The sequence below is a fragment of the Nomascus leucogenys genome, chromosome X (genome assembly GCF_006542625.1).
Source record: "Nomascus leucogenys isolate Asia chromosome X, Asia_NLE_v1, whole genome shotgun sequence".
NCBI classification, from domain to species: domain Eukaryota; kingdom Metazoa; phylum Chordata; class Mammalia; order Primates; family Hylobatidae; genus Nomascus; species Nomascus leucogenys.
Genome location: NC_044406.1, coordinates 43,159,039 through 43,176,278, shown reverse-complemented (window position 1 = coordinate 43,176,278; position 17,240 = coordinate 43,159,039). Strand labels below are relative to the sequence as shown.

General features: G+C 44.4%; 3 pseudogenes; 2 read left to right on the top strand and 1 right to left on the bottom strand.

Annotated features, from left to right (window-relative positions):
• Nucleotides 1-17,240, bottom strand: part of LOC100592435 — a 76,717-nt pseudogene that overhangs the window by 43,978 nt on the left and 15,499 nt on the right.
• The window catches only part of LOC115833319, a 38,393-nt pseudogene that overhangs the window by 15,626 nt on the left and 5,527 nt on the right, over nucleotides 1-17,240 (top strand).
• On the top strand, nucleotides 645-8,398 carry LOC115833345 (annotated as a pseudogene).

Below are 17,240 nucleotides of genomic sequence, written 5' to 3'. Positions count from 1 at the left end.
CCGAATTCCACATTCAATGTTGGTGCCTCGGTAGGGTGGTATGCCAGATCTGGTACTGCTTTGTTTGCTGCCTAGATTAATTTCAGCACACCATTTCTTTCCCTCTCCCTTCCCTGTATTCATCTCCCCACAAGATCTTGTTCAACAGTGTTTTGTCGCCTCTCTATGTTTTTATATTTACTCTCCCAGCAGCTGTCTAGAAGCTTATATGGGATCCCTTGTATTTTATCGAAACTCTTCCCTTCGTAGACCTTGTGAATTCTTAGAATGCTATTTTTCTCCAAACCCTCTGTACAGCAAACTCTCAATTACATGGAGATTTTTGCTGTTTGCAAGAATGTGAGTCTTAAAAGAGTGTGAAGATAAGCATTCTAGCCCTGGAAACCCCATTCACTTAGACCATTCATTTCCCATCTAACCTCCCAGGTTTCTCCTAATTTAGGCAAGTGTAACTCTCCCTGCGTTGTTGAGAACACTGAATAAGCTAATGCATGTGAAGACCCTTTGTAAGCTCTAACGCACTATAGAAATGTCACTCATACTGTTTATCTGTGACCTTCACATTATAAAGATCACCCCCGAGAAGCCAGCAGAGGAAGGAAGTGATTGGAAGGGAGTGTCAGAAGCATCTGCCCCACAGAACCATGGGAAACAGCTGTGCCCCCCCGGGAAAAGCAAGTACCTCTGAGAAGATTCACGAGACATCTGGTAAGAGGAAAGAATGCGGGAACAACCCCTCTGGCTTCCCTGGCGATGTTCAGGTGTGTGGACTGGGTGTGTGGCTTGGATCCCAGACAAGCCCGGGTCCAGGCTGGGCTGAGGAGCTCGCCCAGCTCCAGATGAGATGTTAGACGTGACCTCCAGAGACACAGACTGGAGTTCTCATCCATAGAAAAACCACGTGGCTTGGGGCAAGTCTTCCAAACTTTCTCAGCTCCAGATTCCTCGTCCATAAGATGGAAATAAAGAATCATAGTTCATAGATTGTTTGGAGGCATTAAATTTAATCTAGAAGGCCTGATGACATGAACGGTGCTCAGGCGATTCTATCTGTGATAACCTGGGATCGTATCTTACTAAGCTCAATGCCTGATACCCAATACAGGTGTACTTCAGAGATATTGCAGGTTCGGTTCCAGACCACTGCAATAAACAGAGTCACACACATTGTTTTTATTTCGTAGTGCATGAAAACATGTTTACACTATCCTGTAGTCTACTAAGTGTTCAATAACATTGTGTGTAAAAATGTATATACTTTAATTTTAAAATAATTCATTGTTAAAAATGCTAACAATCTTCTGATTAATCCAGGCAGCAAAGAAAGCAGTACCAGATCTGGCATATCACCTTACCGAGGCACCGACATTGAATGTGGAATTCAGTCAGGTGGTGCCCATCACAATTCTGGTTGCATTGGGATGTGTCACTGACCAACAATCTTAAGCTACTTTTTTTCTCTTTTTTTTTCTTTTTTTTTTTTTTTTTGCGATGGCGTCTCACTTTGTTGCGAGGCTTGAGTGCAGTGGCACCGTCTCGGCTCACTGCAACATCCGACTCCCGCGTTTAAGCGATTCTCCTGCCACAGCCTCCAGAGTATCTGGGACTACAGGCAGGCACTACCACACCCTGCTAAGTTTTGTATTTTTACTAGAGACGAGATTTCACCATGTTGGCCAGGATGGTCTCCATCTCTTGAACTTATGATCTGTCCGCCTCGGCCTCCCGAAGTACTGGAATTACAGTCGTGAGCCACTGCACCCGGTCATTAAGCTACTTTTTATTCAGCTCCCTCACTTATGAAATAGCGAACAATGCATGTAAAACAGGCTAAGGGAAAGTACTCTCTGAGCTTGTAAACACTATTTAAATGTAGTAATAATAACAATTAATACCTTTCTGAATACTTCTTTGAATTCAGTATCCACACTGGCAACCCAACTCCCAGATCCCTTGACCCTCTAAAGCAGAGTTGAATCTGCACTTGTGGGGTCACTCATTCAGGGGCCTCCGAGGAATCCCCTGGGCTGGGACTGGGACTTCCCGGATGCCCCAGATGCAGACAAGGCCCTCAAGGAGCTCACAGTAGGGAGGGGCCAGCAGTCGAAGCGATTCCTAAACCATGGGAGTGGCCCCGGTAACAGAGCAGAGACCAGATGGTCTTTCCTGTTGGGAGAGTGGGTGTGTCAACGGAAGCACCAGCAGGCCCTATGGGGTGAAGCCCTAGTGAGCAACATCTGAAGTTCATAAACAAATGCAAACATGAATGAACTTTAAATGGCTTGGAGCTCTGGATTAGACTACCACTGCCACTGCGCCCCAGGAAAATTCTTTAACATCTCTGTACCCCGATAGCCTCATTTTATTATTACGTTGCTGGTAACTATGATCTAAAACATGAACTATGATTCTTTACTTCCATTTCATGGACCAGGAATCTGGAGCTCAGAGAACTTAGAAGATTTGTGCCAAGTCACATGGCTTTCATATGGATGAAAACTGAAGTGTGTGACTCGTTATTATTTGGAGATAATAATAGAAACAATGTCATAGAGATCTTCTTAAGGATTAAATAAATTCATCCATGTGAACTGCTTAGAATAGTATCTGGCATCACTATGAAAACAAAAGAAGTATTAAGGATCACAACTGTTAGTATTATCAAGCTGTCGATGCTACATCTGGTGTTGTGATAGACATGGGGAGAAGGGGGCAATGAGGGCATTTTTGATATTCTCCCACTCTTACAGGGTTCACATTCGTGAAGGGACAAAGGTACTCTGGTCCTTTAGATTTGAGAGATACTCACCTTCGGGAAGATTCTCTGGAGCCTGCCGAAAGTCATCTGAGGACGTTCAACTGAAAGAGAATATATCACAATTTTTCTTTGTTGGTAAAGGTTTCCAAACTCTAGAGAGATGTCTATTGCATGAGGGTATTCTGCAGCAGAGGGTTATGAGTCCACTTATTGTTGAGGACTTATCTGAGATATGCCTCTGAATTATGTTTAGTAATGGTTGATTCATTTATCAGTGGCCTCAATTCAGAATTTTACATCTCATGGTTTATCAAATGGGGACTAAACCCCATCACAGTCTCATCTTATTCCGTTACATATGTTTCACTTTTTCCCAAATAATTAAATTGATTGGTTGGGAACCTGAACTGTATCCACTCAAGATATGAACAACTAAAAATCACTGTACACTTCAAATGGATGAACCTTATGGTATGTGAATTAAGCTGTTAAATATGTGATGAACCGTGGATGATTTAGTCCAGTGGCTCTGAAATATTTTCAGTATAAAGACACTCCTTTAATGTCAAAAGCTTGGCAGATACTCAAGCACTGGATTTTCAGACCTCTTATAGTGATTGTGGGAGATGGTAGAATCTGGCCTGTTTAGCTGGGGAGTAATAGGTCTGTTGGAGACAGTTTGGACATTCTGACCTTGTCTTATAATTGTGTTGTCAGAGCAGAAGAGCAAGTAAACACATATGTCCCCTTTATATTCCTGAAATGTACAAAGATCTGTACCGAAGAACCTGTCTTTTTTTCACCCTGTGTTATCTCTGCTCACCGACAAGTGGGAAAGCTCTCTGTGTGTTGGATGAGGGATCACTCTTTCAAACTCACTCCTGAGCTCATCACAGAGAATCAGGTTTCTTTGGGAATGAGAAGACTATTTGGTTTTGATAAAATACACAGACACAGCGATGCTTATTATATAATGTGTTCATCACCCTCACTCCTAAGATACTTATCCAATACCTACATGCTGTTAATGAAACAAACTCTGGAAGTTTTTGGTGGATCCATAGTTTTAATAGTTTCTTTCTTTTTTTGTCACTTTTAACATTTTCTTAACTGTCTTTTGATTCATTAACAGTGCTTAGGAAGAACAGCAAGTCCTTTAAAAAGGAAATATTTCAAACACACAGAAAAGTAAGGGGGTAATATTGAGTCCAGTCAGATCTCAACATTACCCCACAGCTATGTTAGGTCTGATTTATTTATTCAGAATATTAGAAATACTACAAACAGGCCGGGCATGGTAGCTCACACTTGTAATCCCAGCACTTTGGGAGGCTGAGGCGGGTGGATCACCTGAGGCCAGGAAGTTTGAGACCAGCCTGGCCAACACGGTGAAACCGCGTGTCTACCAAAAATATAAAAATCAGCTGGGTGTGGGGGTGGGTGCCTGTAACCCCAGCTACTCTGGAGGCTGAGGCAGGAGAATCACTTGAACCCGGGAGTTAAAAGTCGGAGTGAGCTGAGATTGCCTTATTGCACTCCACCCTGGCCGAGAAGAGTGAAACTCCATCTCAAAAACAAAAACAAACAAAACACACTATCGACTAGTCACAGCTGAAGCTGTGTGTGCAGCACTCAGCAATCCCTGCCCTCCCTCCCTCCTCCACTTACAGCCAGTCACCTTAATTTGATGGCTTTTTATTCACATTCATGTTTGCATACATTTACCATTTACTTATCTATAAAATATATATATATATATATATTTTTTTTTTTTTTTTTTTTTTTTTGAGACAGAGTCTCGCTGTTGCCCAGGCTGGAGTGCAGTGGTGCGATCTCGGCTCACTGCAGGCTCCACCCTCTGGAGTTCACGCCATTCTCCTGCCTCAGCCTCCCGAGTAGCTGGGACTACAGGCGCCCGCCACCTCGCCTGGCTAATTTTTTGTATTTTTAGTAGAGACGGGGTTTCACCGTGTTAGCCAGGATGGTCTCGATCTCCTGACCTCGTGATCCGCCCACCTCGGCCTCCAAAAGTGCTGGGATTACAGGCGTGAGCCACTGCTCCCAGCCAAAAATAGATATTCTTGTTTTGCATGTTTTAAAATTTTATACGAATGGCCTCTGTAGTTAACTTTCTGCATGCAATTTTTTTTCACTCAGCCCTGATGTGTGTGAGGGAACAAATGCCTGAGGATCTTTCCCAGGTAGCTGAGCTGAAAAGCAGCTGGGCTCGAGGAGACGCTTTCCAGCCTCTTCCCATCTACTCACCCTCATTCCCGCGGTTACGGTCCTTAACAAAATCATTCCCCTGGCAATCTGCGGCCCATTTATTATGCATGAAAGGCGAGAGGGTAACCTTGAGACCTAGAAAGGAGCAAAATGTTTATTCCCTAAGAGAGAAGCTTAGGTCTGTCACGGTGGCTCACGTCTGTAGTACCAGCACTTTGGGAGGCTGAGGCAGGAGGATTGCTTGAGGCCAGGAATTCAAGGCTTCAGTGAGCTATGATTGCACTACTGCATTCTAGGCTAGGTGACACGGTGAGAGTCTGACTCAAAAGACAGACAGGCCGAGAGAAGGAAGGTAGTGTCAGTGGGGGGTGCCGGGATGCCACAGAGACAGTTGGACTCATCAGAACAGAGGCCTATGGGAGAGAAACATGCAGGGTCCAGGTACAAGCTCCACTGTGGCCAGTCCCTGCCCCCAGCCCTGACAGAATACAGAAGAGCAAAACACCCAGAAGCTGCCTTGCGATTTTTCCCTGCACAAATGGAAAATGTGGGGTACTTTCTGCAGCCTAAGAAGTAGCCAAAGCAGGAAAAGGGATGTTCATGTGTCCCCAGACTTGTCTGTACCTAGAGCTTTCTGTTACCTAGTTTAGTCATGACCTCATACTTTCTCTTCAAATGCACATAGGTGATTTTCTCTGAGGCTTTCATCTTTCCCACTCTTTCTTAGAGAAGTATTTGGCAATATCATCGAAGGCCTACAAAAAACAAAAAGGAATTCTGGCAGTGACCCAGCTAGGCATGTCTGCCATTCAGCTGGAGCCGCTTCCTGTGTGCTGGATCTGGGAAGTGGGGATGATAATCCTTCCTGGTTGATGCCATGGCTAACTGACAGAACACTAGGGACCTTCCCTAGCTTCTCCCCTGCCACACAGTAGGGCTTTAATGCTGCTGGCTGGCTCTCTTCCCACCTTCCAGGATGGAGTGGGAGTCACCAAATGAAGTGCAAGATCACAGACTTGTCTCCAGGGATGCTAGGTGATGACAGAGCGAGGGTGGGAGGCTCCCAAGGATGCAGATCTGCCCCGAGACCCTGTTCCTTGTCCCCAGTACCTCTGTCCTCCCCTCCTCAGAAACCTGGTCACCCCACACTGTCCCCTGGGCTACTACTCTGCCCCCTCCAGGTCACCTCACCTTTTGTATCTTCTCTGGTATTTGAGCATCATCCCTAGCTCTCTTTGCACAGTCGTTGTCTCCGTTCATGGCACCAGGAGCAGTCTGACCTGCAAGAGAAACTGCCTGAGACTTTCCAGCTGCAGGAGTTTTGGTCCTGTGGAGGGAGAAATCAGTGAAGGCCGGCCACACTCAGTCACCTGGAATCAGCTGCTGCATTTCTCCATTCGGGGCTTATCTGTCCCTGAGTAATGACACGGGGAGAAGTAAGATGAAAACAGGGAGCCAGGGGTCTCTGGGAGAAGTATTGATAGGGGATGGCAGGTTTCCTATGGGCAAAGCAGCCTTGAGTCTTTGGGAGGGGGTTGGCTAATGTTGTTAGTAGTTTCCCTGGGGCTAGGCTTACCCTGAAAGATGTACAAACCCTTGTTGGGGAGGCAGGGACATGACTGTGTAATTTTATTCAGTGGGGGCGTTCTGACACCCCCACTCAATAATTAAAGGGAGGGAAGTGAGTCCCAGAGATAACATGGTCTCTCTGGTGATGGATCTGATCAGGCAGAGGGATGGGAAATGAGCATGGCTACTGTGAATGGATTTAGAGGCTATTACTGGGTGATTTGTAAATCATTAGGAAGTGAGCTACAATTTCTGAGACTACAAGAGCCCATCAACACTTAGAGAGAATACGGGGCGTTTCAAGATGCAGCAATCAGCCAGGAGCGGTGGTTCATGCCTGTAATCCCAGCACATTGGCCAATCCTCCAGCCTCGATCTCGGGACTACAGTACAGGCATGCACCACCCAGCCCCCACTAATATTTTTATTTTTGTTTTTTTAGTAGAGACGGTTTTGCTATGTTGACCAACTTGGTCTCGACCTCTTGGGCTCAAGCGATAGTCCTGCCTCAGCTTCGGGACTACAGGCATGCACCACTCTGCGTTTTGCTATGTTTCCCACGCTGGTCTTGACCTCCTGGGCTCACTCAATGATTTGAACCCGGGAAGCAGAGGTTGCATTGAGCTGCCATCACACCACTGCACTCCAGCTTCGGAGACAGAGCAAGATTGTCAAATAAATAGGGAAAGAAAGAGAAAGAAAGAAAGAAAGAAAGAAAGAAAGAAAGAAGAAAGAAAGAAAGAAAGAAAGAAAGAAAGAAAGAAAGAAAGAGAGAGAAGAAAGAGAGAGGAGGAAGGAAGGAAGGAAGGAAGGAAGGAAGGAAGGAAGAAAGGAAGGGAAGGAAGGGAGGAAGGAAGGGAAAGAAAGAATGGAGGGAAGAAAGAAAGAGAGAGAAAGACCAGGTGACTCTCCATAAGAACAGTAAGCTTTTTGGTATTTTTACTTACCCTCATCCCATCTCATGCTCCCAGCTTGGTTCTGTTCATTGCTGATGAAATACAGATAGGATTGGCGAGAACTGGTAGATGGCTGGCTGTTGATCATGAAAATGTCAGACCTGATATAGTCCTCCTTGGAAAGGCCCTTTCTAGGGGCTGATACTCTGTGTCGGTGGTGCTGTGGGACAATGACATAATGCTGACCATTAAGCCAGGGGAACATGGGTCCACATATGGTGGCAATCCACGAGGCTGCCGAGTGGCCATTGCAGCCCTTGAGGTTTTAGAAGAAAACCTTGCAGAAACTGCAGAAAAAAAATGGGTATTCTCTTGAGAAATGAACCCATGAAGCTACCTTCTGATGTTGTAACTGCGGTAAGAGGAAAATGATTATTTTATTTATTCATTTATTTATTTTATTGAGTCAGAGGTTCACTCTGGTTGCCCAGGCTGGAGTCCAATGCCACGATCTTGGCTCACTGCAACCTCTGCCTCCTGGGTTAAAGGGATTCTCCTGCCTCAGCCTCCTGAGTAGCTGGGATTACAGGCATGTGCCCCTATGCCCGGCTAATTTTTGTATTTTTGGTAGAGACGGGGTTTCACCATGTTGGCCAAGCTGGTCTTGAACTCCTGACCTCAGCTGATGCACCTGCTTCGGCCTCCCAAAATGTTGGGGTTACAGGCGTGAGCCACTCTGCCCAGGAGGAAAAGAATTATTAAATGCAATTGTTATTCAAGACAGCAAAGATTGTGATGCTTGGAAGGTGTGTCTACGACTTCGAGATTATGGATTTCTGGCCAAGCCAATCCATGGTGACATCATCAGTTTTTGCCTCTGCTAGTGGTCAAGAAGGATGAGATTCGAGAGTCCAGTGAAATCAATAACAAGACCATCTTGTCATTCTGAGGGTAGCAGCCGTTTTCAGTGGTCCCTGGGAGCCGACTAGAGACAGGTGGTCCTGTAAAAGCTCTGCTCTAAATGTAGGCACATTCCACTCACATGTGTCTTCAAAACCTTTTTCTGGAATATATGTTGTTTTCAGTTGATACATAATAGAATAGTGTTTATGAAGCTGCCTTTTGCTTTGTAACATAAGTAAGAGAATGTAAAGGCATCTATATTCAGTGAAAGTGTTTTGATGTGCAGAACATGGCTGGGTGCAGTGGTTCATGCGTGTAATCCTAGCATTTTGGGAGGGCCAGGTGGGCAGATCACTTGAGGTCAGGAGTTTGAGACCAGCCTGGCCAACACAGAGAAACCCCATCTCTACTAAAAACACAAAAATTAGCTAGGTGAGGTGGTGGGTGCCTGTAGTCCTAGCTACATGGGAGGCTGAGACAGGAGAATCCCTCAAACCCGAGAGGCAGATGTTGCAGTGAGCTGAGATCGTGCCACTGCACTCAAGCCTAGGTCACACAGTGAGAATCCCTTTGGAAAACAAAAGAAAAAAAGGTACAGAACATTTCCATCACCACAATGCTATTCCTTGTGCTACTCATTTTTAGTAATACTCACTCTCCTCCCATCCACTATCCCTAACCCCTGGCAACCACTAATCTGTTTTCCACTTCTACAATTTGGTCTTTTCTAGAATGTTGTACAAATGAAATCTTATAGTATATCACGTTTTAAGGGCTTATTCCATTCAGTATAATTCCCTGGAGATTCATCCAAGATATTAATATCTGTGTATCAATAGTTCATTGTTGCTGTTGTTGCTGTTGAGACAGAGTGTCACTCTGTCGCTCAGGCTGGAGTGCAGTGGTATGATCTCAGCTCACTGCAACCTCCGCCTCCCTAGTTCAAGTGATTTTCCTACCTCAGTCTCCCAAGCAGCTGTGAATACAGGCATGCGCCACCACACCCTGGTAATTTTTGTATTAGTCACAGAGACAGGGTTTCAACATATTGGCAAGGCTGGTCTTGAACTCTTGACGTCATGATCTGCCCGCCTCGGCCTCCCAAAGTGCTGGGATAACAAGGTAAGCCACTGTGCCTGGCCAATAGTTCATTTTTATTACTGAGTAGTATTCCATGGTATGGACGTACCACAGTTCAACCATTCGCTTATTGTAGGACATATTGATTATTTCCAGCTTTTGGCTATTACAAGTAAAGCTGCTATGAACAATTATGTACAAGTTTCTGGATGGGCATACATTTTAACTTCTCTGAAGTGTAATTGTTGAATTGTACGGTCATTGCATGTTTAGTTTTATAAGAAACTACCAAACTGCTTTCCAGAGTGGCTGTAAGATTTTACCTTCCCAGCAGCACTTAATGAGGTGTCCAGTTTCTCTGCATCCTTGTCACCATTTCGTGTTGTCACTATGTCTTTTATTTTAGCTGTTATAATAAGTGTATAGTGATACCTCATCATGGTCTTAACTTACATTTAGTGAAGGAAATGAGTGTTGAGCATGTTTTCATGTGCTTATTTGCTTATTTCCTCTTCAGTGAAATATATGTTCACATCTTTTCATGATTTTCTAATTGGATTATTTGTTTATATTTTTTACCATTGAGGTTTTTTATTATTATTATTTTATTATTCTTATTCTTGAGACAGAGCCTCGCTCTGTTACCCAGGCTGCAGTGCAGTGGCACAATCTTGGCTCTCTCCAATTTCTACCTCCCAGGTTCTAGCAATTCTCATGTCTCAGCCTCCCGAGTAGCAGGGATTACGGGCACGCATCATCATGCCTGTCTAATTTTTGCATTTTTAGTAGAGATGGGTTTTTGCCATGTTGCCCAGACTGGTCTTGAACTCCAGGCCTCAAGGGATTTGCCCTCCATCCACCTCGACCTTTCAAAGTGCTGGGATTACAAGTATGAGCCACCACGCTCAGCCTACCATTGAGTTTTGAGAGTACTATACATATCAATTATATATTCTGGATGTGAGTCCTTTCTTGGATATGTGGTTTGCAAATATTTTCTCCTAGTCAAGACCCTGTTTTTTCATCCTTTTAACAGGGTCTCTTGCAGAGCACAGTTTTAAATTGGATGAAATCTAATTTATTTGTTTTCCTTATGGATTATGCTTTTTGAACTCTTCACTATGCCCTAGATCTCAGACGTTTGTCCTATGCTTTCTTGTAAAATTTTTTTTAGTTTTATATTTTAGATTTAAATCTATGATCCACTTGAGTTATTTTTTGCATAAAAATATGAAGATTATGTCCTTTTTTTTTTTTTTATCCTATGGCTCTGCAACTGCTCCAGCACCATTTGTTAAGCAGACGATCCTTCCTTCTTTTTGTCTCTTTGTAAAAAAATCAGTGTGGGGCTATTTCTAGGTTCTCTATTTCGTTCCAGTGATCTATGTGTCTATTCTTCTCCCAGTACTACAGACTTGATTCCTGTAGCTATATAAGAAGTATTGAAATACGGTGGAGCCATTCCTCCCACCTTATTCTTCTTTTCCAAAAATTGTCTTAGCTACATATATATATTTTGAGATGCAGTCTGACTTGTGTTGCCCAAGCTGGAGTGCAGTGGGGTGATCTCGGCTCACTGCAACCTCCTTCTCCCAGGTTCAAGTGATTCTCCTGTCTCACCTTCCCGAGTAGCTGGGATTACAGGCATGCGCCACCACACACGGCTAATTTTTTTATTTTTAGTACGGCTAATTTTTTAATTTTTAGTAGATAGGGGGTTTCGCCATGTTGGCCAGGCTGATCTTGAACTCCTGACCTCAAGTGATCCGCCTGTCTCGGCCTCCCAAAGTGCTGTGATTACAGGCCTGAGCCACTGCGCCCAGCGTTGTCTAAGCTATTGAAAATTGGTTACAGCAGCAATCAAAAATGAAAACACATGGAAACATTTATTAGTGAAACAAAATAGAAAGTCAAGAAACAGACTAATCTGTATGCAAACTTCAGCATGCATTTCCAAACAGTGGGCAAAAGATGATGGGTTGTAAAATAAATGATTGCTTGGCAAGTGTCTATCCATTTCAAAAACTAAAGATTAAATCCTTACTTTGAAACCCATAAAATAATAAATTCTAAAAATTCAGTGATTTAAATGTGAAAACGTGAAGTCATAAAGAACTAGATGACAATTTAGGAAAATATGACAGTGTAAGGCATCTTGAGTTGGCGTAGGCACTTCCTGACATTACACCAAGGCTATCAACAATGAATCTGACATAAAGATGTAAAAATTAAAGTATCATCTAATTCAAAAGACAACATAAACAACTGTTTAAAAAGGCAAATGTTGGGGAAATTGGTGAAGCATCCTCAATAAATTAACAGTAACCATCTCTAATACACAACAAAGCTTTTGCATATCAGTAAGAGAAACTGGAACAACTGAATGAAAAAATGTGTTCAGGCATGGCACTACTTCACTGTATAGCAGAAAAAGATTATGAAATAGAAAGTATGAAAGAAAAATAATAAAGGAAATGGAGAATAGATCCCAGAAGTTTCAGCGTTCATCCAATAGAAGTTCCAGAGATAGGCCAGGCGCCGTGGCTCACGTCTGTAATCCCAGCACTTTGGGAGGACGAGGTGGGTGGATCACCTGAGGTCACAAGTTTGAGACCAGCCTGGCCAACATGCTGAAACCCCGTCTCTAGTAAAAATACAAAAATTAGCTGGGCATGGTGGCACATGCCTGTAATCCTAGCTGCTAGCAGTGCTGAGGCAGGAGAATCACTTGGACCTGGGAAGCAGATGTTGCAGTGAGCCGAGATCGTGCCACTGCACTCCAACCTGGGCAACAGAGCAAGACTCCGTCACAAAATAAAAAAAGTTCCAGAGGTAGAGAATAGAAAGACTGGGCCGGGCGCCATGGCTCATGCCTGTAATCCCAGCATTTTGGGAGGCCGAGGCAGGCAAATCACCTGAGGTCAGGAGTTTGAGACCAGCCTGATTAACAGGGTGAAACCCCATCTCTACTAGGGTTTGGTGTTGGGCACCTGAAATCCCAGCTATTTGGGAGTTCAGAACAGTTCCCAGTGACAAAACCCTTGATGGTTTGGCCCCACTGGGGAATGAGATGTCTTCGAGTGGGAAAAGGTCAGAGGCCACAGATGGAGGATCAGCCCAGGTGGAGCTTTCTAAGTTGCATTCTTTTTTTCTCCTTGTTTTCTGGAAGGCTTATTACCTGTTCTGTAAACATATAGAGCAGACACTTGGCAGGGCTGGCCCAGTGGCAGCTGAAAGTGGCTTGATAACATTCAGGAATAGGGGGCTTGGAAAGCTCCTAGAAAAAGTGCAGACTCACCAAAGCTGGCCAGTAACTGAACATTCCTTTCCTACCTCTCCCTCTGCCCTCTGAGCTGGGCGATTACAACCAATATCACCCACCCGTAGACTCCCTCCACACTGTAAGGCAGAAATCCTATAAGCGTCTCTGGGGGCTCACAGGCTAGGGACTGGAAAGAAGAATTGGCTCAGCTCAGCTCTAGAGGCTCTATATCCTACGACCTATCAATCCAGAAACCCTGAAACTCATTTGGAGTGTCTGGGCTGACACATCTTCCCAGGAACAAAGAATTATATAGAAAAACTATCAGATAGGCCTGGCACGGTGGCTCATGCCTGTAATCCCAGTACTTTGGAAGGCCGAGGTGGGACGATCACCTGAGGTCAGGAGGTTGAGACCCGCCTGGCCAACATGGCAAAACCCCATCTCTACTAAAAATACAAAATTAGCTGTGCGTCATTGTGCACGCCTGTAACCCCAGCTACTCAGGAGGTTGAGGCAGGAGAATCACTTGAACCTGGGAGGCCGAGATTGCAGTGAGGTGAGACCACACCATTGCACTTCAGCCTGGGCAACAATAGTGAAACTGTCTTAACAACAACAACAACAAAAGGCCGGGCATGGTGGCTCACCCATGTAATTCCAGCATCTTGGGAGGCTAAGACGGGCAGCTCACCTGAGGTCAGGAGTTCGAGACCAGCCTGGCCAACATGGTGAAACCCCGTCTCTACTAAAAAGACAAAAATTAGCCAGGCATGGTGGTGGGCACCTGTAATCCCAGCTACTCGGGAGGCTGAGACACAAGAATCACTTGAACCTGGGAGGTGGAGGTTGCAGTGAGCAACCTTGCTTAACTACAGTGGCTGGATCACACCACTGCACTCCAGCCTGGGTGACAGAGGAAGACTCCATCTCAGAAAACAAAAACAAAAACCTGATAAATGCAGTTAGGAAACTATCTTAAAACACAAAATCCCCGTTTTCTTAGACTGATTGTTTAAAAGATAAAGAAAAACACATCAACATGTTAAGAAAACCTAATTCAAAACTAGAGGAGCAGACTCGCCCTGCTTCAGCGCACCCTTGACACTAATGGTTAATTTTTAGATAAACTGATAAACAATTTCTTTTCAATCACAACCAATCTGATCATATATAAGACTCCCTTCCCAAGGCTCATCCTTCATAAACCCTCAGCAACTTGCCTAGATATTCCATCATTTTTTTATCCCGTTTTAGTCCCATAATTTTTCATTTTTATATTGGACTGCAATTCAAGTTCTAGTAAAATGTTAGAGGAAAGGGATAAACTAAGGAAAGGACTGTTAAGCAAAAAGGATCCAGGGAAATTCTCAGCCTATCAAGATTGCAAAAGACACTAAAATTAGGAGAGGCACTGTCAGGAAGGTATGCTTTAGAGAGAAAGTCAAGAATGTGGCCATGTTTGCTAGTGCTGAAGAGATTAGGCATGTGACTCAAGGAGCTCTTCCACTATGCTCAGCCATAGCTGGTAACAGAAATAATATTATCTGGGAAGATACACAAAGGACCTGCTGGTCTAAAGGTGTGAATCACTATGACATACATTCTGAGAGGAGGGCTATGGGACAAGAGGGGAGAGCTTCAAGCTACAGAGGATTACTGTGAGTCCTTGAAACCAAATGGAATTTGTCCTGCTAGATTTCAAAATGGTTGGAAGCGGTGACTCCTTCCTTCCATTTTCTCCCATTTGAAATGGAAATATCTGTAACTATTATCCTACACCTGTCTCGCCACTTTATTTTTGGAACAGATAACTTGTTTTCTAGTGTCACAAATTCACAGCAGGAGAATTTTGCCCCAGGATGTTTCATAACCAGAGTCTCACCCTTATCTGTTTTAGATGAGGAGATTTGGTACTTTTGAGCTGATCTTATATGGATAAGATGTTGGACTTCAGCTAATGTTGCACGGTTTGAGACATTTGAGGATTTGGGGATGGGGTGCATGTATTTTGCATGTGGGAGAGATGTGAATCCTTGGGGGCCAGAGGGCAGGTTATGGTAGACTGAAGAACACCCCTCCAAAAGATATCGACATAGTAACCCCTGGAACCTGTGAGTGTTAGCTTACAACAAAAAAACTGATTATGTTGGCCAGGTATGGTGGCTCACGCCTGTAATCCTAGCACTTTGGGAGGCCGAGGCGGCTGGGTCACGAGGTCAGGAGTTCAAGACCAGTCTGGCCATGAGGGTGAAACCCAGTCTCTACTGAAAATACAAAAATGTTTTGGGCATGGTGGTGGGCACCTGCAATCCCAGGTACTCAGGAGGCTGAGGCAGAGAATTGCTTGAACCCGGGAGGCAGGGGTTGCAGTGAGCCAAGATCACGCCACTGCACTCCAGCCTGGGTGACAGAGTGAGACTCCGTCTCAAAAAAAAAAAAAGTAATTATGTTAAAGCTCTTGAGATGGGGAGATTCTCTTGGATTCTCTGGGCCCTAAATGTAATAATGAGTGTCTTTATCAGATTGAGGCAGGGAGATCTGACACAGACAGAAGAGAAGAAGGCAGTATGACTGCCATGGTTTGAACGTCCCCACCAAAACTTGTGTTGAAATTTAATTGCCATTGTAACAATATTAAGAGGTGGGGCTGTTAGGAAGTGATTAATGCCATTATCATAAGAGTGGATTAGTTATCACGAGACTGGGTTTGTTATAAAAGGGAGCTTAGCCACATTTTCTCTGTCTGTCTCCTGCACTTGCTTTTGCCTTTCATCCTTCCACCGTGGCACAACCCTCGCCAGATGCCAGCGCCATGTTCTTGGACTCCTAGCCTCTAGAACTGTATACCAAATAAACTTCTATCCTTTATAAATTACCCAGTTTGTGTTATTCCATTATAGTAACAGAAAACAAACGAAGGCAATGACCATGGAGATAGAGATTAGAGCGATGCAGCCATGTATTAGTCCGTTCTCACACTGCTATAAAGAACTGCCCGAGACTGGGTAATTTATAAACCAAAGAGATTTAACTGACTCACCGTTCCGCATGGCTGGGGAGGCCTCCGGAAACAATTCGTGGCCAAAGGTGAAGAGGAAGCAAAGACTTTCTTCACACGGTAGCAGGAGACAGAAGTGCAAGCAGGGGAATGCCAGACGCTTATAAAACCATCAGATCTCATGAGAACTCACTGTCACAAAAACAGCATGGGGAAAACCACCCCCATTCGAGATGAGATTTGGGTGGGGACACAGAGCCAACCCATATCAAGCCACAAGCCAAGAAATGCTGGCAATCACCAGAAGCGGGAAGAGGCAAGGAACAGGTTCTCTCCTAGAGCCTCTGGAGGGCTACAGCCCTGCTGACAACTTGATTTCAACTCAGTGAAACTGATTTCAGATTTCTGGGCTCCAGAATTGTGAGAGAATAAACTGATGCTGTTTATGCCACAAAGTTTGTGGTAATTTGTTACAGTAGCCAGAGGGAATTTGGGGTGATTGTAAGGAGTCATGTAAATTATGTTAAAGAACCTTTGCAGCTGTAAGATGCATTCATTCATTCAACAAATAGTCGAGGCAATATAGAAGGGTAATTAAAAGCACTGACTTTGAGGCCGGGCGTGGGGTGGTTCACTCCTGTAATCCCAGTGTTTTGGGAAGCCAAGGCAGGAGGATTGCCTGAGGCCAGCAGTTCCTTCCAGATCAGCGGGGGCAACATAGTAAGACTCCATCTCTTAAAAAATTATTTTAATTAAAAATAAATACATAAATAAAAGCACAGACTTTGGACTCAATTCATCTTGGGGGTGAATCCCAGCTCTGTCACCCACTGACTATGTGATCTCGAGCAGACTGCTTAATTCTCTGAGCCTCAGTCTCAGCATCTGCACACTGGGGATGCTAATAGCGTTTAACTCAAGAGAAGGTTGTGAAAACGAATGGGAAGATGCACATAAAGGGCTTTGTGCTGGGCTCAAGGGCCATTGCCCTGTCCCTGCCCTAAGAGAGCTTGCTGTCATCCTGGGAGGATCTTAGAGACATCAGGGCTGTAGATGGAAAGCCCAGAGAGGAACGGGGACTTGTTGGAGGTACTAAGGATGGGGGTGGCGGAAACTTCTTAGACAAATTGACTTATGAGCTCCCTGAGGAACACAGTGGGCCCCAATTACACACTCTTTTAATACTATTATTATAAATATTATTAATATCAATGGGTAAAATATATTTCTGGTTCTCTGGTCTTCTAGAAAAAAACATATATAGAAGTTTTTGTTTTTTTTTTTTTTTAGTTTGAATTTCTTTTTTAAAAATTTTTTAGGCCGGGCACGGTGGCTCACGCTTGTAATCCCAGCACTTTGGGAGGCCGAGGCGGGCGGATCACGAGGTCAGGAGATCGAGACCATGGTGAAACCCCGTCTCTACTAAAGATACAAAAAAATTAGCCGGGCGTGGTGGCGGGCGCCTGTAGTCCCAGCTACTCGGAGAGGCTGAGCCAGGAGAATGGCGTGAACCCGGGAGGCGGAGCTTGCAGTGAGCCGAGATTC